General features: G+C 39.6%; 1 long non-coding RNA gene across 1 annotated transcript in view; it reads left to right on the forward strand.

Moving 5' to 3' along the window:
* The window catches only part of LOC116078155, an 87,051-nt gene that overhangs the window by 42,185 nt on the left and 23,230 nt on the right, over positions 1 to 21,636 (forward strand). Inside the window, exon 2 of the long non-coding RNA XR_004113438.1 lies at positions 14,525 to 14,712. This is a non-coding gene — a long non-coding RNA (uncharacterized LOC116078155). The remainder of the gene's footprint in view (positions 1 to 14,524; positions 14,713 to 21,636) is intronic.

A 21,636-nucleotide genomic window follows, 5' to 3' on the forward strand; every position in this document is an offset into this window, starting at 1 on the left:
AGAAATTTATTGATTGTCATCCAATGGTCTCTCTAATTTGGTAATTGGAGGAATAGGTCCAATATTTTGCAATCTATATATACTTTCAGCTTGTTTGTGACGGTGTCTTTCTGTGTACCACATAATGGTCTTGAAATCTTTCTTCTCCTATCTCAGCCTCTCTATTAGTAGTATTGTTTCTTTCATGTCTTTACACTATAGTATGGTTTTCAGAACAGCTTACATATTTCAAAAGTATTTATATACCCAAAAGAAACATAGACAATTAACTAGGGAGGTTGCTTGTAAGAAAATAACAAAGAGTGAGACTGAATGCTTTGCTTGAGTTTGTAACTCTTGTATCAAGTTTGAAGAAGAAGACTTTAAAAGTTACTCTTTCTGTGAGATGAATGCTTTTCTATATTATCACAGCTAATGAACCAAATTCTTACCCTCATCTAATGTCTGTGCCACCCTCAAAGCAGAAACTATTGTTTATTGAAACAGTTGGTGAATGACTTTATGGATAGACCATCTTAATTCCTACACCATTTCTTAAATGAATGTAACCTGTTCTCTGTGGGCTGAGAATAAAGACACTCACTCAAGTCAAATAGCTTTGACCATAACAATAAGTCTGTATCCAAAGATAGAGCCTACAATTCATTTCTTGGTGCAGCAGAACTATCAACTCTCAGCTTAGCTACAATGGATGTAAAATCCTTTGGTGATGTGAGGGTCATTGAAGTACAGCCTTATTACAATGAAACCCAATGTCTAAAAATTGTTCTTACTTTGGGCTTATACCACAGTAAGAGCCAAGATTTTAAACTCTACTAAATACAAAACAAACCAAAAGACTTTATATATTCATGTTAATTTAAGAAAATACTAGTAGTGATGTATTATTTTGAAGTATACAGTTAATATGTTTGGAGTTATTTAAAATTTATATTGAGAAAAATGTATTTTCACTACTGCAGTAGACGAGCATCTACATAAGACTTAAATTGATTATTGTTTTATATCAAACAACTTTATAATACTCATTTTTATTGTTATAATATTTTATAAATTTTAAAGAATATGACAAAAAAGATATTGTAAGTATTGAAGGGGGGTCTCTGGGAGGAGTGGGGGTACAAAAGGGAAACAAGAATATGATTTAATTCTATTTACTTAAAATATGTTCTTAAATGTTAACAAATTCAAATAAATTGAAATCATGTAACTTTTCTCATCATAATGCAATAAAAGCTTTTTTAAAAAAAAGAAAAAACATTCCTCTGATCTCAGAAACAAACCATGAAATAAAGGATGATTCTGAGAAAAATAGTAAAAGAACAGTCACAGCCTGTCCAGGTTGTCCATAAGCAGGACACAGCAGATGTTAGTCTTTCAAAGGTAACAAGCACCCTACCTTTAAAATGGCATGAAAAAAATAAAAAGTAATAATATTTTCGACTGATAATTTACCAAAGGCACATTACCTTACTGGTGCGAAATGACAAATGAGTTTTCTTAAATTGAATGTTAGACTGTAGATTGCCACATAGCCCACACCATTTTGGACATCAGCTTTTGAGTTTTCTTCTTAAAGAAAAAGAATATTTTTGTTGTTTGGTACTCAAAACACAGTTAAAAGATTTAAAATGTTTTGAGTACATTCAAAGGGCTACTACAGTTCAAATTCATTTTCTAAATCTCTATGAGTTGGAATGTTGGAGCTAAGATAAAATATTTGAGCAGGAAGGGGTAGCCCATGCCTGTAATCCCAGCAGAGACATATGGATCTCTATACATTAGTTACTTGCCAAATTCTAGAATTACAGTGAACAAGATGATGGTGATTCAGACCTTTAATCCCAGTACTTGTGAGGCATATAAAAATTACAGTGATTTAAATTTAAAAGCCGCTTGCAAAATGCAGACTGAAACTCAAAGTGAATGTCCTTTGTGATCTAAAATTAAATATACTTACACCTTAAATTTATATATATAAAGAAAAAAAGGAAATAAGTATATTTATCCACTAAAGTATATAGTTTCCAATTTTCAAAAGATTTTTAAAAATTTCAATTGAAAGATAATACTTTTTATTACCAAAAATAATTTTGCCCTAGGAAAGATAAAATCTACTAAAAAAGAAACCCCAGAGTTAGAGTTGGGCAGGGTTTTTAGGTTTTTTTTTTTTTTTTTTTTTTTTTTTTTTAATCTTTCCAGGAGAATAAAAACATCCAACCTTGGAATCTGGAGACCATTGGACAACTGAAACATGTAATTAAAAAGAAGGGTCATTATTGAAACCGGCCCCCCTAGCATAGCTGTAGTCATTCTGTTCCATGCCTTCCAGCTATTTCATATTGTTGCTGCAATATGCCTGTTAGTCATTGATACAGAAAAATGACTTGACTCAGAGCAAGGTCATGCTGATCACATATCCTGTTATGCTCTGCATGAGGTTTATTAATCTTAAGAAATTCCACAAAGATTTACAGAGGATCTATAACATTAAAGGTAAATATGAACCATGTCTAAAATGGTTGGAGTCAGAGCCAACCACCAGATCTCATTTCCTTCCACTGAGTATGAGCTCACTGTGCTTGTTGCGGGTTTTAGCCTTTTTATAAGCTGACAAAGATGTTCAGGGTCATAGCCTCAGCCCAGAATTCTTAGCTACGGCCCTGATTGATCAGTCTTAAGATGTGCATTCGTAAATTATCCTCATCTTTCTGAGATCAGTGTTTGTGTGCTTTGTGGAAACAACTCCTGGACTCCAACAATCATGACGAAAAAAATGTCCCAAGAAAAAAGAGTAAATTGGCCAACTTATGTGGTTGTCCTCTACAGACATATGTGACAAATAGTCTTTATGTGGTCCCAATTCATTTAAAAAAATAAAGCTGGCTTCAGGGTTGGAGTGTAACTTTTACCTTCTCTAAACTCATGTATGCTTGTTAAAGGAAAATCCAAAATCTGTCTCAGACCAGAAGAGACACCTGGTATGGGACAGAAGAAATTTTAAAATGGGACTAATCTATTACCACTAATATCATATAGTTTTGGATTTTGTCTGACTCCTTTGAAAACTTTTCTTATGGTATAAATATTATGTCAAAACCTATAAGATTATTATGTATATTTAAACTTTCTGTTGTCCTACAGAGTGCTAATTAATTCTGGAAATAAGGTTCACCTAGCTTCCTGTATGTTTTCAGGTTTGAGTCTAAAGTAAGTAACTAGGAACAAAGTTTGTGTGCCTTGGATGTCCCTTAATGGACTGTGGTTCTTAGATCTTTCTGAGATCTGATGAAAATGACATTTAAAATGTTCCTGGATCTGGGTTCCCATTTCTGGGAAGCAGAAACTTAGGCCTAGTCTCCCAAACTGCCAGTTTGCAGCCTGTCATGGAGTTAGCCTGGCTCTGGCTAACACAGTCCTCTCATTCCACCCTCTGATTTTTAACTGCATCAAATAATTGAATCATCAGTTCTTTTGCTCAAGTCATTGGCCAAGGAGTCAACTGGACCTAAGAATCACAGGTTATTGACAAAATGCAGGCCTTTTTGAATTTGCATCTCAGTCTGTTAGGTGGGGTAATGGACGTTGTAATTTAATTCTGTAACTGCTTCCTGTTGACATTAGGATGTTGTCTTTTAGCAGCCCCAGCCCAGGAAGGCTGAAATATTAGTCAAAGGCTGGGCAATGTGGCATTCATCCGAAGCACCTGATTAGATGACCCAGCTGAAAGACTGGGAGCGGTCATATTTACCAGATATCGGGCCAACATCAGCTTTTAGCAAGTCGGGGTTCAGCAGCTTGAAGTCCTCAGGTGTTCCCTGGATGGAGTCTGTTAGCAACAGCCAGGTAGAAATCTGCTAAGACAAATATAGACTAGGGACAGAAGTTAAGATTGTCTAGTTAATTAGCTTCATGTTCTAGTAAGATTGCCCTTGATCTTCCTTCTGAGTCCATTCTTAAATTCTTGATTTTTGTTTCTTGTTGTTGTGGTTGTTCTGAGAAAGAGTCTTTTGAAATGGGGGCTCAGTATGTAATCCTGGCTGGCCTAGAAGTCGATATGTAGACCAGGGTGGCTTCAGATTCAGAGAAATCCATCTGCTTCTGCCTCCCCCATGCTATGATGAAAGGTGAGTGCCACTACACTCAGTTTTGAAATATATAAGCAACTGGGAAAATATAAAAGAACGCTGTGTTTTCCACTGACATGAATCAAGTGTTTACCACATATATGTTTGCAGGTGTTTTTGTTTCCATTCTTGCAATGATGGCTTTCCAATAGAAGAGAATAGTATTGATAAAGTTTTATTGGTCACACTTTCAGTGACCTGATTTAGAAGCTATTGCCCAGTACAAAGCCACAAAGGTTTCCCTAGGTTTTCCAGAATTTTAGTTTGTAGGTTTACATTTACTTCATTCTGAGGAGATTTACACATGCTACAACATAAGGAACTTTGGCTTTTTCTTTGCTTTTTGAGGAGAGGTGTTTTCCTAAAGGAAGGAAGGACATGGCCCATAGTACACAATAACTTAGTTGGGGAGCCCAGGAACAAGGAAGATACAATTAAATCAGTCATCTACAGAATGAGTGAAGTAAATGAAGGGAGAAAGTGGACAAAGAGGGGTGTGACTCAGATTCACTTCCCAGCGACCAGACAGGGAGAGACCACTTCTATGAGTCAACTGAGGCAATCAAAGGGTATTTTAGACTCCTTTTTTTCCTAATAAAAGGATTTTAATTAACCAAAGTCACCTATTGCCATAATAGCAACTTATACTAAACAAACTATCATACAGATGTCCATGAAATGACATATAGTTCAGATACTTTCATAAATACTATTCAATAGAATTGCATCTTTCTCAAGAAACCTTGACAGATACATTTTTGTGGACTCTTATAGGTTTGGCCTGCAATGTGTTTAAAGCAGCAATACAAGGGAAAACTAGTCAAGAGAATAAAACCTCTACTTGGGTAGATTTCAGTTGGGCTAGTCAGTCAGCTGGTAAGGGCCTGCCCTTGGAAGGAGAGATTAGACCCCACCTAGGAAGGCAGGCTTCCCTTAAGCCGAACTAAAGAAAAGGAGGGTTGCTTATTCCTCTAAGGAGACAGTATACTATATCCCAGGACCTTTATCCCCCACCGCCATGAGGCTATCCTGAGGGTCATTGGGCCCACCCATTTTTGTGAGTCCTGGGCAACTTTTCCTCTTTTTGTATTACTTTCTGGTGCTAGCATCAGCATAATTATGCATTTACAGATATGGTGAGCTTCCTTTTTCTTTAAAGCTCCACTCCTGGTCATGTGGCTGCTTGCTTCCGTGTCATGCCTCTCTGTGCCAGTAAGCCGTACAACATGGCTTTTATACCACTGTGTTCTATCTCTCCTGTTCTGAAAACTGACTCCTATGACTCTTTATCACTATGTGACTTCTCTGGGTATTCTAAATGAAATGGGCTTATCCAAAGACACAAAGCTCTTATCTACAGATGAGAGAAAACATGTGATGTCTTCCTGGGTCTTGGTTACTTTACTCAGAAAAATTGTTTCTAATTCTATACACTTATCTGTGCATTTTATTTATATTCTAACAGCTGAATTTATCCACTCATAAAATGAGAAAAGCATAGAGTTTAAATGTACTTATTTTGGTTGTGGGGGAACCCTGTTTCTTGAAAAAAAAATCAACAGAGAAGGCAGAATCAAAAGCTCAAGTTGAAAAAGTTTGAGCTGTCCATATAAGCCACTGATGCTGCACAGAGGATGAGATGGGCAGAGTTCCTCTTAATTGAGAATATTAGTTTTACAAACAGGAAGTAAAGTAACAACACTGGAAGTCCTCAGCAAAGTAGGCGGAAGGGGGCAGGGACTTAATAGCTGCAGTTAAGCAGAAACAGCATGGAATGGGTTAACAGGATTCTTGAATTAAGAAAAAATAAAGAAGTGAGTATTTATAATGAATGTGGATTCCAGTTTGGGTCTTTGGCCAGAAAACATAAGCAAGAAGTGAAGATAACATGCAGTAATATGCAGGGATTCTCAGATGAGTGACAGCGATGCTTCACACACCTCACACAAGGCCCTAGAACAGTGGTTCTCAACTCTTCTCATGCTGTGACCCTTTAGTTCCTTGTGGTGTGGTGGACCTCAACCATAAAATTATTTTCATTGCTACTTCATGACTGTAATTTTCCTATTGTTATGAATCATAATGTAAATATCTGTGTCTTCCACTCCCAAAGGGGTCACCACCCATAAGTTGAGAACTCCTGACCTAAAAAAAAAAAATGTCACCAACAAAAGTCACTTGACTCCATACCCTGCTGGCAGCTGCCTGAACTCTTTTCAGAGCCTCTCTTGTTGGTGTAGACAGGGTGTCCTTTGGTTGGAAGCACATGTTGTCTTGGGGTGGGTGTGGGTGGGTGGGGCATTAGGTCCTTCTCTGGTGGGGTCGGGGTGTTCTGAAGATTCTTGCTTTAGAGCAGAGCCTCCTTCCTCACCCAACCTTTTCTCTCCATGTCAACACAATTCCTTGTCTTTTTATACTACCACAGTCTTTGACAGTATCCAAAGGATTACACCTGATCAGGTGCCTGGTGTGGAGTGAGGTGTAATGGAAGATAAACAGAAATAAAATTAACAGCTTTGTTTGAGAGACTCAGGTAATGCCTGGGGAAAGAAAAAAAAGGTCTGTCCATTCTAGAGTCACATAATTTCAGGCCTTAAGCCTAGGGCATTCATTGTTGTCTCCATGTTGACAGCCATTGGAGCATATATTGATTGTGCTGAAATTCTTGCCTTTTGGTTGTCAAGAGACTTCATTCAGGCTCCTGGTTGAGGGATGCCTTTCCTCTTCCAGGTCCCCATGATTTCAATCCTGTCTCATTATTACTTGATACATGCATGCACATATGTGTGTGCATGCACTCTCACACACAAATATCACATCACATTAAAAACTATCATAAGTCTCACATCTAAGAGTTTAAAAAGTTGTTATTTTGGATTCAAATATGAACAGCTATCACCCAGGAGCCTAGGTTTAGGTTACTCCAAATTTCGTGTTCCAATTGGGGAATAGTTTTATAAAATTTGCATAGCAACAGTATGGGGAAAGTCGTAAATCTTCATCGTTTTCAAGTATGTTTGTGTAGACATCCAGTCACAGTAGATGAGGGAAATCTCAGCCATAGGCCTTGCTAGAGCAGGGGCGCTCTTAGCTTTTGCTTGATAGAAGCCAGGGTAGATTCTCCAAAGGAGGGGCTAACAAGATTGTCAGGCCATACATATGGTAGCTCTTAAATGAATATTCAAAGGAGAATATAGCATAAGGCAAAGTGTAACCATGATCAGGGCCCACAATAGTCCAACCTCTGCAGTCACTGAAGCTCTCTGAGTTAATCAGCACTGTGAGCCAGCTCCAAGGGTGGAAATCTGGAGAGCTGGCCTAGCCCCTTGGTGACTGTGTCAATATGTGAGGTAACCCAGTAGTACTAGAGAGCTCACCCTGGTGATGCAGGCACAGGAGAGCTGGCAGACTCACCAACTCAGCCACCATCTAGCTTGAGATCCAGGGCTTTGAGTTGAGCCACCCCAACATATACCCCATGGGTGAACTGCTGGTGTGTGTGAAGGGACTGGTCCTGCAGAAGCAAACCTGTAGGATCTCCATGAGACAGGGCAACAACAAAATATCCAAGAGGAGTCCTGGTGAGAACACAGTCTTAAGAGTGTAGCAGGAAGCCAGTGGCCAGGGGCTGCAAACCAGACCAACGATTCATTGCAATGAGCATTTGCAAGTAATAAAGATGTGCATATAAAAGGTATCCAGTGGGACATACTGTGACATACTACAGCTTCCACAAAGAGATGATGTCTATGCTTTGTTTTGTTTTATTTTGATCTCGAGATTGCCAAGGCAGAGAACAAATACAAAGGGATGGGGAGATGTGTGGGGATGGGGTGCATAATGTGAAACTCACAAACAACCAGTAAAAAGTTTTAAAAAGAGATATTTGGAAACATATTAGACCAAACATGTCAATAGCTTGGTTTAATTTTGCCAACTGATTTTTATTGTCATTGTCATTCATTCCCTCAACAAAACCAGAAGACGGAGACAGTTAATCCAGTGAAAAGGATAAAGAGCTAAATTTCATGTAATCTGGTAGGAGGGTTCCATGTAAAAATAATTCCTCCTAACAGAATTTTCCCTTTTACTGAGGCAGTGACTACCCAGCCGTGGAGGCTTTACTGTCTGGGAAAACAAACTTTGCACCTGCGTATAATCTGGTCATACATTTTAAGTACTCCATTTAATAAAAAGATAAAGCAAATTACTTTTTTTAAACCAAGTTTTCTTTTTTGTAAATACTACAAAAGCAAATCGATACACAAGAAAATACCAGTTTTATCTCAGGGTGTTAAATTATAACTTTGGATTATTTAATGACCTTTGACTTTATCTAATTTAATTTTAACTACATCATCTCTCCCCAATTCTTAGCACTCACAATCATTTTTTAAACAATATTCGGTAACCTAATTTTGTCCTCAATTATCTTTCCACTTTGGAACAATATTTTCTTACCCATATGAAGCTTTTTTTTCTCATCCCAAAGTATGTCCTCTTTCTTTAACCTCATTAGCAAGAATACACTTCATGTCTGTTAGACTGGGGGGGGGGCTGATCAAGGAAACGTTAAAATCAAAGGGAGACCTCAACAGAAGCAGACTGTCTTCCTTTAATGGGACTAGAGAAGGGCAGTAGCCTCTGGAGGAGGGGAGACCGTGTACTGAGATTTGGGGCTGCAGAGGTTGGGGGTCATGGGGCAGAAGTGGAACTTACAGGACGGCCAGACACCATCTGTAGATCTGTTCCCCAGCAGTCTCAAGGCTGTCAATGACAAGGGAGAGTGGCACTCTGAAGCTGGCAGGAGCTTCCCTGCTCCTTTGAAAGGGATGCTGATAGCTTGTCTACATTTCCTGCTGGGAGGTTTCCAGCCCACTTGAGGCCTTGAGGTCATTAACCCCTCAGCATCTACATCCCGTTCACCCTTTTCCCTTGCTCGATGATGCCTTTCTGTTTTAGCAGTCTCATTCCTACAAAAGTATTTCTGCTTAATATGAAAATTATATTTGGAGTGAAAACCCAGGAAATTTTTTTTTAAAAAAAATCTAATAGTCACTAATGATGAAACCTATTAATTATGCTATGTTTTCATAAGACATTAAAAACAACTGTCTTTTAAAGGTTTGAGCAATTATGATAGGTACTTTGAAACTTTCTTGTTGAAAATCTCAGGGAGAGATAAATAACATTTCCAGTCATTAGGATAGAAGGTCAAGCAGATGTATTCCCTAGATAATAAATGTCTATTAAAGGGGAAAAATACCACATGACTAATCATCTCTTGAAACACAGCGCATCTCAATCAATAGACACATCTCTGGTCATCATGTAGAACAGGAAATGAGAGGAGAGTCAGGGATTCACACCACGCAACTAAATGGTGCCTAGTGTAAGAATCTGTACTTCTTTTATCTATTTACCTTTTGATTTTCCTGTCCTTTTATCTTTTTCAGACAAGTACAGGCAATTTTGTTTAACCTCATTATGACTTATTGCTATCTAGGGAATACATCTGCTTGACCTTCTATCCTAATGACTAGAAATGTTGTTTCTCTCTCCCTGAGATTTTCATAAGTAGAAAGCTTTAGCCTAAAGTGCTCTTGAGGTCAGCACCTCCATCAGTAGAGGCCTCTTCCTCTGCTGGCTAGCTCTTGAAGCAAAAGATACTGCTTTAAGTATGCAGTCGTAGCTCGACATCAGGATTTTAGACTACTTGAATCTTCCAGTAATAAGGTTAGATTCTATATTTAAGATACAAGTATTTCTGTCTTCCACTCAAACACTACATGGATCTCTGGCCAGAAAACAGAAGCAAACAAATTCACATAACATGCAAGCCACGCTTCTTAGCAGGGTGAGGCAGTGAAGAGACAGTCAAGCAAACTCAGAAAAAATGCTTCTGACGGATGGGTCTCAGCATGAGCCCTAGATACCAGCAGCAAGGGGCCAGACACACAACTCTAGATCAGCACTCTCTGCAGCCTGATGGATTCCCCTAATCACCGATAGGCCTTGGCTCAGGACAAATTGAGATTTGGCTTTGACACAGAAATGAATATTAGGCTTAGCCAGTTTGAAGCAGGGTTAGAGATTTCATTACAGATATTTTAGTATAAGCTGAACCACAAGATGTAGGAAACAGAGGCACTCGCAAGACAGGCATACACATCTGAGAGTATGTGGAAGCTGCTTTGGGACGGTCACCTTTGGAAAGAGGGACATCTGATATTCTCTGAGATCACTCTTCTCTCCTTCACTCTAAAACAGGTCACAGCAATGTTGTTCTTTGGTTTAGAATTTGTTAAGTAATGGGATAAAAAGGCTAAGTGCTAAGTCAGAGGATAGGCAAGAGTAAGGGAGAAAGGAACTGGTGAGGTCATTCAGAATTTATCTTGAGTTTGAGTTTGGACATAATATCTAAAATTTTGTTAATAATTTTCTATTTATTTTTAACAACTTTGGGTGCTTCATAATTCCATCACTTTAGATATTTTCTTTCAGTTAAGGCAGGCTGCCCATTTATGATTAAAAAAATTCTATTGCTTAAGACTTCTAGTTAAGTGTGCAAAGTAAACCAACTTAGAAATATTAAATAAAGTGAACTGTAAAGTCAGGTAATTTTTAGTTAGATTTCCCCACTTACCCTAAAATTTGTATGTTGTATTCACATAGTTATCAAAGATAAAACAACCTGTAGTGTTAAATGCTTGTTCTCCAAACATTTTCTCCTTCCTTGAACTGGACATTGGAGGAGAAAAAAGATGGGATGCCAATAAACTAATAAGCAATGTTTAGAAACCTAAGGTGTTAGTTTCTGTATTATAAGGCATACAGAGTAAAGGTGGTCATAAATTAACAGTTTTCAAATATACTGGTAAGTTCATTGTTTAAACAAAGCAGGGGGTTCTGGTTAGTTTTGTTCTTAACTTGATGCACCTGGAAATAATACAACAGGAGAATCCCCTTCATCAGATTAATCTATGAGCATTGTCTGCAGGACTAATTTCTTGATTAATGGTTGATGACAGAGGACCAGCTCGCTGTTGGCAATGCCATCAATGGGCACATGACTTTGGGATTTATAAGAAAGGTAGCTGATACAGGGATGGTGCATGCCCTTAATCACAGCCCTGAGGAGGCAGAGGCAGGCAGATCCAAGAGTTTGAAGTTAGTCCTACCTACAGAGCAAGTTCCAGAACACTCGGGTCTATACAGAAAAACCATGTTTCTAATATGCCCCATCTCAAAGAGAGAAAAGGCAGGCAGCTGACTATAAGTCTGGAAACAATCTAGTAAATAGTATTCCTTCATGGTTTCTGCTTCAATTCCTGCCTCCGAGTTCCTGCCCTGGCTTTTCTTGATGCTGGACTCTAATCTGAAAGATGCAATAAACCCTTTTTGGCTTAAGTTGTTTCTGATTATGGTTATCCTAGCAATAGAGAAGCCAGTAACCATGGGTACCACTGCTATTGACCTCACATACTATCTGATGCCATTCCTAGTAGCTGGTGGAAGATAGGGGCGTCTTTACATCCCAAAAGACCTAATAGTCACAAGGACATTGGGTCATACACAGGAGTGAGCAATACATAACTGCTCAAATGCAGTCAAGAAATCCCCAATTACCTCTGGAACTTCAACATTTCAGTTCTGCATAATCACTGATGTTCCAATCAGCTGATCAGCCGAGTATTCACTATAAGCCTCAGTTCTTTTTCAGGACTTTCAGTGAACACTGATCATTCATGGTTGACGTGTGTGTGTGTGTGTGTGTAAATGTAGCTTAAGCTCTCTCTTGCTAGAGGTTGAGTAAACACAAAAGCTTTTGCACATATTAACCATACTATATATTAAATTTGCCAAACTAATCTGCTTTCTATTTGAAAGTTTTTATCCCTTACTGAGCTTGCCACCATTTTTCTTCTTTTCTTGTCTTCCAGAATTTTCTCTGTACTGAGTTGAACATTCTAGATGCCACATTTAACAGGGAGCCTGTGGCAACTGTCTCTCTGCCTTACTTCTCTAGTGTAATGACCCTAGGTCCGACATGTGCATTTATGGCAGCCTTTACTCTTCTGTGTGCAATACCCTTTTCACTCTGGCACTCAGCAACATTTAGCTACCATCACTATGTCTGAGCTATTTGATCAGAATTTGCCCTAACATAGAGACAACATGACCTAAAACAAAAGGACAACCAGTAACAAAAAAAGCCATCCACTCTCTCACAGTAGGGCTCTAATTGCTTAGTTCTGACCCAGTGACTTATGCCTATTACAAACTACTGTAGCCTAACTCCCATCAGGCCCTTGATGCCTCATCCCAAATTGCCAGTATGGGAGAGAAATGATGTTATAAAATTGAAGGCACCAAGACAGTGTGTTGTGGATAGCCCTGGCCTTGTATTTTGATGCTAATTCTCCTCTCCTGGAAAGCACTGCAGACAGGAGAAAAATCACATATACAGGTGCCTTGTGAACCTTCTCCCAACCTTAATTTTTTTTTTTAATTTTTTTTTTTAAATTTTTTTTTTAATTTTTTATTTTTTTGGTCAGAGTCAGGGTTTCTCTGCATAGCCCTTGCTGTCCTGGAACTCACTCTGTAGACCAGGCTGGCTTTGAACTCAGAAATCCACCTGCCTCTGCTTCCCAAGTGCTGGGATTAATAAAGGCTAAGGCTGATGATTGGGCATCAGGAGGGAAGGTGGAGCTGAAAAGTTTGGGGGAGAAGGGGAGAGAGGAGATGGGGAGGAGACTGGAGAGGTTCGGAGGTGGAAGGAAGATGGAGCTGAAGCTCGTGGGTTGGAGAAATCGCAAGTCATATGGGATCTAATAGATGGGAATAGAGGAGTGTAGTGGTAGATCTGCCCAATCTAGGTGAGTAGCATGTATACCAATTAATTGAGTTGTGAATTGATTGATTTGGTAAATTGGGTTTAAAATTTACCACAACAGTGAATCTCTGTGATCCCATACACATGGTCCAGGAAACAAGGCCAGCTAACTTCCCTTAACAAACCCATTCCCTTCCCTGTTTCCCTCCCTATTTCCCTCCCCAGGGTGGCTGTTCATGCCATAGGAATTTTCGTGCTGTTTCTGGTCACAGCATCTATTCTTTATTAAGATATTTATAGTTCAGCTCTGGTAAATAATTTTCCATCTCTGACTCCCCCACACACCCATGACATTTGGTGGTCTGGGTGGGGAAATTTCTCCTTGTCGCCCTTGGCCTATCTTCATACTGACGCTTCTGGTGTTCAATCAAGTAGAGTGTGGACAACTGAAGACCGTGTCTAGGGCAGCTCTCCAGTGAGTCTGAAGGCCTCTTGGCTGTGATGGACCACTGTTTCCTGTCAAGCTAATGAGTTTCTTTCATCCTGTCCATAAGATTAAGACACTCAGAATTTGTTCTGTCACGGAGTCCCACGCACTGTCAGCCGTAGTACAGAGACAGTAACAGATCTACCGTGAAGATACATTCATCTCTTGGTCCCCTCCCTTGTCCCTGAATAGCACCTGCCACTGCTCTGCAGAGTTTCCATTCCCAACTAGACTTCCTGGACTGAGGAGACAATAGATAAGCAGGTTATAACTCTGTCCAGGGCAGAGAGCTCCCCTTTCCCTCACAGCTGAGCTACATCCAATTCCAATTAGAAGTGTCCTCTCCAGGTAAGTCTAGTTCAAATAATGGAACTGCTTTGACTCTGGAATGAAGCTGGGTTTGTTTCCAAAACTTGGAAAGTCTATATTATCGAGAGATAACCCAACTCACAGCACACCTATGCCAAGTCATCCTTGACACAGAGGAAGGAAGGACCCATCCATACGAAAGGAAGCTTTGAGGATAACTGTGAACTTCTTATAAAATTAACGGTGTATCTCTTTGCTTATATCCCATTCCACTCTTGCTAGCATGCATTGAGAGAGAGAGAGAGAGAGAGAGAGAAAGAGAGAGAGAGAGAGAGAGATTCATCTAAGTTTGATTCTTAGAATCTCAAATATTTTCTTTTGTAATACAATTGGGCCTATATGACAGCTCTCAGACTGTTAGCTACCTAGTGGCAAATTTAAACTATTAACTGTGCTCTATAATTGGACCTCTGGCTGTACTTCAGGAAGTGATGTCAAAATTCTTGTGTCTAAGCCTTCTTGTCCCTGTCATGGAACCCTCAGCTGTGAGACGGCGGAAGTGCTACCAGTTCCCCTCTCTCTGCTCAACTCCGGGACACTTTCTTCCACTCCACCCTTTGAGAACACACAAGTCCCTGCTCAGTGAGCTGCACAGCCACCACCAGCCACACCTCTAGCCATGCCTTAGTCTACTAACACTGCTCTTGTTTTTCTCTCTCTGACCTTACTTTTTGTTGGACTCCTCTCCTTTCTCTTTACCTACAGAGTTTTCTTGGGCCTCTCCAACTCTACAGAGATGCAGCCTCTTCACCTCACACCTAGCCTGAGAATTTCATATGATGAAATGCACGCAGGGGGCTCTACGAAGATAAAACAGAGAGCAACTAAAAGTTATTTCTCCCATGAAAACAGTCCCCTCCTTCACATGACGGAGAATATTTGACACACTCCAGGTACTCATTCTTTTATTTCTTTCATGTCTTGTTGGTCCCAAATATAACTAGGCAGTGTTGTTTAGCCAGAGTCTCCCCACCTTTATTAAAGAATTCTAAGGGCTCACTGTAGCTTTTGACCTAACCCAGCAGTGTATGTATGCTGTCCTGACACCTGCTGTGCACATGAGAAAAGGCACCGAGGCAAATGAGACTCACACTCACAATCAAATACAGCCAGACACAGGGTCTTGCCAGCCAGAGCAGGCCATAAAGTAGATAATGAAGGATGACGAGCTTACTAAAATGATATGATTATGGTTGTTTATTAGAAGAAATGACAAAAGACATTATTGAACTAATTAACAATAATAACCTTTGAGAACCACACAGGGGTTTCCCACAACCCTGCTCTTTTTCCATCTAAGCCAGCTGAAGCATCAGGCAATTATACCAGTCTGGACCCCAAGAGTACAGAGGGCCAAAACCCTGCATGTACAATTAATAAGTCAAGCCTTTGTAAATAGTAGATGAATACTTCAAAAACATGGCCTTCAAGGTCCTTAGTAATTTAGAGAAGAACTTCAGAGTCAAAGGGCCAAATTAGAAAGAGGAGGAAACTAAAGATGTGTGACACTTTAAGAAAAAAGCAATCGCCTCTTTTCTGCCATTCTCAGCTCCATCTTGTTGCTCATCCAGTAGCCACCCAGGCCAGTGTAAGGGAACCAACCAAGCCTTAGTCAATAAGGCTCCTTCCTTCTTACTGTGCTGTTTCCTGGAGCAGTTCCAAGGCCTCTTCCAAGGACCACACCCAGTCCTCAAAGTGGGGATGGCCCGGAAGTGAGAAAAACCCTCTATGAGAAGGGAAGGACAGTACTTATCTCAGGACATCAGTTCAGGTCAAGCCTGAGAAAAAGCAAATACACCTGCCTTTGTTTATGAGCTATTGCAGAGGAAAAGGGCCTTGTGGTTATACAAGCAAAACAGGCCCCCCTGTGACAGGGAATGACTTTCTTTTTCTTTGGGACAGTGGGGATAATTTTTCAGCGTTTACCACCTTCCCTGGTTTGAACTTTCAGTCCTTGATCTTCCTTTCGGGTATTGATAGCAAACCAAATTAGACTCATTTATATCCTCTTCAATGTGTATGATAGGCAAGTACCATTTCGCTTAGTTTTTTTTCTTGTGCTATCTAGTTTTCCCATTCTGTATGTAGGTAGAGGTATCATATCTAAACTGCAGATCCATTTAATATTTTTTGAGACCCCAGAGACCATAAAGGCATGCTTAACACCAAGGCCTCTGTCACATTATGGCCCAGAGATATCTGGAACCTCAAAGATCTTTGGTATAGACCCTGAATCACCTTACAAGTATCTCCTGAGGTACAGGGATGCAGTTCCTAGGTGCTCACCAGTAGCTTCTCCTGTCACAATTCCACTAAGGACCCAAGCAATGTTCCCTTGAAGGCTCTATATCCCTTGAAACTTAAGGTATTGAAAAATTGCAAACTTTCTTTGTTAAGTTTCTAGCTACTGGACATCACATTAGTGAACTCACTGTCACAGGCATATTGCATTTATTGTCAAGTAGCAGAGAGCAATGGTGTTAATGCTCAGCTCATTCTTTTCTTTTCATAGTCTAGAATTCCAGCCTAGAGAATGTTGATACCCACAGTAGGTCAGACTTCTCATTTCAAATAATGTAATCAAGATAATCTACTCAGGGTTGCCTAGAGACCTATCTCCAGGGTCATTATAGATCTTATAGAGTTGCAAATTTACATTAACTATCACAAATTCTACCTCTTGTCAGCTTGATTCTCAAACATACCATTTTGAATCAGAACCTTCCAATGTTTGTCAACTATACTCATTTTTAAAAAAAGATTTATTTATTTTATGTATATGAGTACACTGTAGTTGTTTTGTCTTCAGACACACCAGAAGAGGGCATCAGATCACAATGCAGATGGTTGTGAGCCACCATGTGGTTGCTAGGAATTGAACTCAGGACTTTTGGAAGAATAATTAGTGCTCTTAACCACTAAGCCATCTCTCCAGCCCAAATAGACTAATTTTGGAAGAGGGAATCTCAATTGAGAAAATGCCCTCACTAGACTGGATTATGGGCAAGCCTGTGGTGCACTTTCATAGTGGTTATTGATGTGGGAGGTTAACAGCCCATTTGTGGGTGATAACACTGCTGGAATGGTTGTCCTGGGCTCTATTAGAAAGCATGATGACCAAGCTATGATGGAGCAAGCCAGTAAGCAGTGTTCCATAGCTTCTGCATCAGCTTCTTCCTCCAGGTTCTGGCCTCTTTTAGTTTCTGTTCTGACTTCCCTCAGTGATGGATCATGCCTTGTATGGACTTACAAACTAAAATAAACCCTCTCGACTTGCTTTTTGTCACAATGTTTTGTCACACTAATAGAACCCTAAGTAAGACAACAGCTGTGCACCACCACATCTGGTACGTTCATTGCCTAAGAGTGTGAACTGTGGACCTTGTGCCTGTTAGGTAAGCACTTAACCAAACTGAGGCATTCACACCACTCTGTTAGAAAAAGTGCCATTATTATTATGCCTATTAGGATGAGGGAGTTGTGTGGATCTTCTTCAGATCTTATAATTTCCTGAAATGAATGCCAGGGGCATTAGGATACAGCCAGGAAGTTCTCCTTAAATACAGATCTTTCCTCTCTGTTTCTCTATCATGCTAGCTTTAGCCTCCTTCATTTCCCACAGCTTGTGGAATTTACCTGGCTCAATTGGTTTTTCTCATCTTGTAACTTATCAGGAAATGATTTCCCACACCTGTTTGCTAAATGTGCCCTTGAGACTTTTAGATAAACGAATTCCTCAGAACCCTCTCTGCAAGGTGGCTGCATCAGACTTTAGAGAAACTAACCAAAGGGCCTTTTTTTTTTTTTAAAATTTAATTAACAAAAATTATATATTCTCATGGAGTAAAATATAATTTTGATGCATATGACATGTGTAGATTATTGAATGCCAAATAAAAACAATTACATTATTTTGTGTGAGTGTTGGTGACACATTTAAAATGTACTTTCTGCAATTGTCAAATATATTGTTATTAACTATAGTCACTGTAGCATAATTAGTTCAGTTGAACTTATTCCTCTTAACCAATCCTGTCTTTTGCCTAAGAAATCTATTTTAAATGCATAGAAGACAATTTCAAATATGTGATCCCTGATATAAACTTATTTTTCTAGAGGTAGTTTTTAAAGTAGTACATTTTGTGTAGGAGGTAGGGAAGAAAGTGAGGTAAAAATAAGCAAATGGAAAAAAAAAAAAAGAACAACTCAGAGCTTAAAGAGAAAAACCTCCTCAGTAAGCATGACAGAGAATAAAGCATACTCAGGAAACAGACAAACACACAAAAAATTAAAAAATACAAAAGTAACAGATTCTATGCATAAAATTCCTGTGACCCTGGGATTCAAATCCCTAAACCTTTGTAAGCCATTGTCTTTGAACCTTTGATCATTCTCTATGTCTGGGCCTTATCCACCCTTCCAAATGCTTTGCTTTCTTAGTAAACAAACTCTTCCTTTGCTGTCAGTCATGTGAGTCTGTCCAAAACCTCCTTCAGGGTCATGAGATCTTGGAAATCCCAGCAGATACTCACCATATTCCTTGTTTACACAAATCAATCTCCTTGACTTACATTGAGTTGTTCATAGGTTTCACATCATTTCGGTTTTGTCCATTTTGCTTTTATTTCCACTTCCCCTCATTTTTATTCCCTGTGGAATAGTCTTTAATCTCAAGAGGCCTGAATTTGAATAATAGCTTTGCTCCACACTCAGCTCCAGGAGAGTAGGCAAGCACATACCATTTAGAGTCTTAGTTGTCACTATGTAAAATGGCAAAAGTAGGTTCTAACTTGAGGGTTATTATTTTGTTTTGAAGTTTACTTTGATTTTTATTTGGGGTTGGAGTTTTTGGAGAGGGAAAAAATAAAGTTGGCTGGAAGGGAAGTAGGGAAGATATGGGGGAACTGGAAAAAGGGGAAATAATTTTATCAAATATATAAAGGTATCATAAATAAAGTGAAGAATATAATTTTAAAAATCAAACATATGATAATCCTCATATTGGTAGGAAAAGTCAATTTATACTAGTGCTTCTAAGAGTTCATTTAGTGGTTTGAGTTTCAATTTTGATTAAATTTCTTATTCTTTAACTGCTTTTCACCTTTAGGGTTCCTTACCAGTTTTGATATGGAAATTGACATGATAATAATTTTGTGTTTGTAGACATGATCCCATTTCACATCAGCAGCTGATTTTCCTTCACAGGAACAAAAAGTCTTCTAATCTCAAACATGAAGACTAGGATCTTTTGATAGAAAATTAGATAACTTTTCTCTGGGTATTTTGGAGAGACTATAGAATCTAGCTGGGAACTTCTATTTCACAAAACAGCTTTAGAATATAAGTGGCTACTAGTTCTAATACAGAAAATTTCCCTTATATTTCTCTCATTGAGTTTAACTGGTTGCTTCACCTTCTCTAATAAAAACCCCTGATACATCCCATTCTTTAAGTCAAAGGATACTAGAGATGCCTCAGGATGCTGGTCCCCAGCTCTGCTTTCTTCATTGTTCCATGGGCTCTTTGTGGCAGATAAAGAATGCTGGCTTGCTACCCACATTCCTTTACCCACTTCTGGCTAATATGTCAGTTTATGTGTATCTGTTACTTGAATGGTGATTCCCACTAAGACTGTTTTAAAAACTTCACTCCAGAGGCCTCACAAGTGGCAGGGTAGCTGGGACAGGATCTCTCACCCTCTGTCTACACCTAGGAGAGACAGCAGTGGATCCGCAGCCCTCTTTGCCCCTTCCCTGCAAATGGAGAGCCTGTCTTCACAGAGTGCTCTAACCCAGGGACTCAGATGATATCCGCCATTTTCTCTCTGGTGACTTTCTAAGGCGGGACCAGTCAGGAGGCACAGGCCTCACAAGTGGCAGAGCAGCCAGGAGAGGATCCTTTAATCCTCAGTCTACACCTAGGAGGGAAAACAGATCCGGAGCCTTCTCTGAACCTTTCCCAAAAGTGGAGATCCTGGTGTGCTCTGACCCCAGGACTAGGACAGAGTACTGATCCACAGCCATCTGTGCCTGGGTTATACCAGAGGAGAGCTGATCTCCCAGAAGTGCTGACACAGGCTTACAGACCCACAGGAGTAACAAGCACTAGTCAGAGACAGCAAGAACATCTAACACCAGAGATCAACAGATGACAAAAGGCAAACTCAAGAATTTTACCAACAGAAACCAAGACGACTTGGCTTCATCCAAACCTAAACACAGCAAATCCTGGATATCCCAAAACACCAGAAAAGCAAGATTTGGAACTAAAATCACATCTCACGATGGTGCTACAGGAATTAAAGAAGAACATGAATAACTCCCTAAAAGAAATACAGGAGAACACAGGTAAAGAGGTACAGCCGTTAAAGAGGAAACAAAAAATTCCCTTAAAGAATTATAGGAGACTGTAAGTAAATGAATAGAAGCTGGTGTCCTGAGCAGACCTTGGGTGCAAGCTCTGCAGCCAGTCCCACAACACCCAAGGGAAGCTCCACTCCCAGGTGTTCTGACACTCTCAGGATCAGAGGATCAGAGGTGAGGAGGATCCAACATCTGTCCCAACACCGGGAATAACTGGGACCTGCAGGACCAGGTACACAGGAACTCCCAGGTTGTCTAACAAGCCCAGGGTCACAGGATCCCAGAATCACAGGATCACAGAGACAGCTTGACTCTGAGGAGTTTTGACACAACCAGGATCACAGGAAGGACTGGCTCCAGGCAGATTTAGCAAGGGCAGGTAGAACTAGAGATAACCAGATATCTGGAGGAAAGCGTAACACAAACCAAGGTTAATTGGCATCATCAAACCCAATTCTCCCACCTTAGCAAGTCCTGGACACACCATCACACCGGAAACGCAAGATTCAGATATAAAATCACTTACCATTATCATGATACAGGAAACGCAAGATTCAGATATAAAATCACTTATCATGATAATGATACAGGACCTTAAGAAAGACATAAATAGCACCCTCAAAGAAATACAGGAGAACACAGGTAAACAGCTAGAAGCTCTTAAAGAGGAAACACAAAAATCCCTTAAAGAACTACAGGAAAACACAATCAAATGGGTAAAGGAAATGAGCAAAACCACCCAGAATGTAAAAATGGAAATAGAAACAATAAAGAAATCAGAAAGAGAGACAACTCTGGAGATATAAAACCTAGGAAAGAAATCAGGAGTCATAGATACAAGCATCACCAACAGAATACAAGAGATAGAAGAGAGAATCTCAGGGGCAGAAGACACCATAGAAAACATTGACACAACAGTCAAAGAAAATGAAAAAAGCAAAAAGCTCATAACCCAAAACATCCAAGAAATCCAGGATGCAAAGAGAAGACCAAACCTAAGGATAATAGGTATAGAAGAGAGTGAAGACACCCAATGTAATGGGCCAGTAAATATCTTTAAGAAAACTATAGAAGAAAACTTTCCTAACCTAAAGAAAGAGATACCCATGAACATACAAGAAGCCTATAGAACTCCAAATAGACTGGATCAGAAAAGAAATTCCTCCTGCCACATGATAGTCAATAACACCAAATGCACAAAACAAAGAAAGAATACTAAAAGCAGTAAGGGAAAAAGGTCAAGTAACATATAAAGGCAGGGCTATCAGAATTATACCAGACTTTTCACCAGAGACCATGAAAGCTAGAAGATCCTGGGCAGATGTCATACAGACCCTAAGAGAACACAAATGCCAGCTCAGGCTACTATACCCAGCAAAACTGTCACTCACCATAGATGGAGAAGCCAAAGTATTCCATGACAAAACCAAATTCACACAATATATTTCCACAAAT

Source organism: Mastomys coucha, unplaced genomic scaffold (genome assembly GCF_008632895.1).
Source record: "Mastomys coucha isolate ucsf_1 unplaced genomic scaffold, UCSF_Mcou_1 pScaffold11, whole genome shotgun sequence".
In the NCBI taxonomy this organism is placed as follows: Eukaryota; Metazoa; Chordata; class Mammalia; order Rodentia; family Muridae; genus Mastomys; species Mastomys coucha.